This window comes from Sinocyclocheilus rhinocerous, unplaced genomic scaffold (genome assembly GCF_001515625.1).
Source record: "Sinocyclocheilus rhinocerous isolate Xijiao unplaced genomic scaffold, SAMN03320098_v1.1 scaffold40415, whole genome shotgun sequence".
In the NCBI taxonomy this organism is placed as follows: Eukaryota; Metazoa; Chordata; class Actinopteri; order Cypriniformes; family Cyprinidae; genus Sinocyclocheilus; species Sinocyclocheilus rhinocerous.
This window is the reverse complement of record NW_015628986.1, coordinates 1-756: the sequence shown is the minus strand read 5'-3', so window position 1 is coordinate 756 and position 756 is coordinate 1. Positions and strand designations below refer to the sequence as shown.

General features: G+C 51.7%; 1 non-coding gene across 1 annotated transcript; it reads right to left on the bottom strand.

Annotated features, from left to right (window-relative positions):
• Positions 1–151: 151 nt before the first annotated feature.
• On the bottom strand, positions 152–225 carry trnat-agu (transfer RNA threonine (anticodon AGU)). Its single transcript has one exon. It is a non-coding gene; the product is annotated as a tRNA-Thr (tRNA).
• Positions 226–756: the final 531 nt, after the last annotated feature.

The window sequence follows — 756 nt, the reverse complement described above, 5'->3', positions numbered from 1 at the left end:
GCAGTTTGCTAACGGAACTGCCTGCTGCATTTGCACTCCTCGCTACCCCTGTTCGGAATCCGATCTCAGAAAAGCATGCTTTTAACGCATGCGAGCACTGCCAAAGGCACCGCTGGGATTCGAAACCAAGATCTTACACAGACACAAGAAAAGGCACCGCTGGGATTCGAAACCAGGATCTCCTGTTTACTAGACAGGCGCTTTAACCAACTAAGCCACGGCACCAAAAGACACGCACAGCCTCCGGGAGGGCGGCTCAGAGGATCGAGTTATCCAGCGGTGAAGCCAATGGTCCGCAGGCCTGCCCTGGACAGCTTAAAACAGCTTATTTACAACTTTCTTTTGCCGGAGTTCAACAATGTGTAGTATAAGGATTAACAAAAAGCCATATGACTCGACTTTGGTGGGACTCAAACCCACAACCTTTGAACGGCCTCATCAGGCAATCTAGAAGTCCAGTACGCTATCAATTTCGCCACAGAGCCTGCCCGGGTGCCTGGACGAGGCACATGAAAATTTTACCTCTGGGTTCGTGCCTGACCAATGCTGAGAGGTCACACGCTGGGCAGGAAGGACAGGTCCTCGGGCCTCTGCACAATTGAAGAGTGGCTCGAAAAGCAGAGGCACCGTCAAGGCCACCTGTCGAAGAAATAGCTCATATAGAAAATCCACCAGTTGAAAAGCACCGCTGGGACTCGAACCCAGGATCTTCTGTTTGCAAGACAGGTAGTTTGACCAGCTAAGCCACAGCGCCCA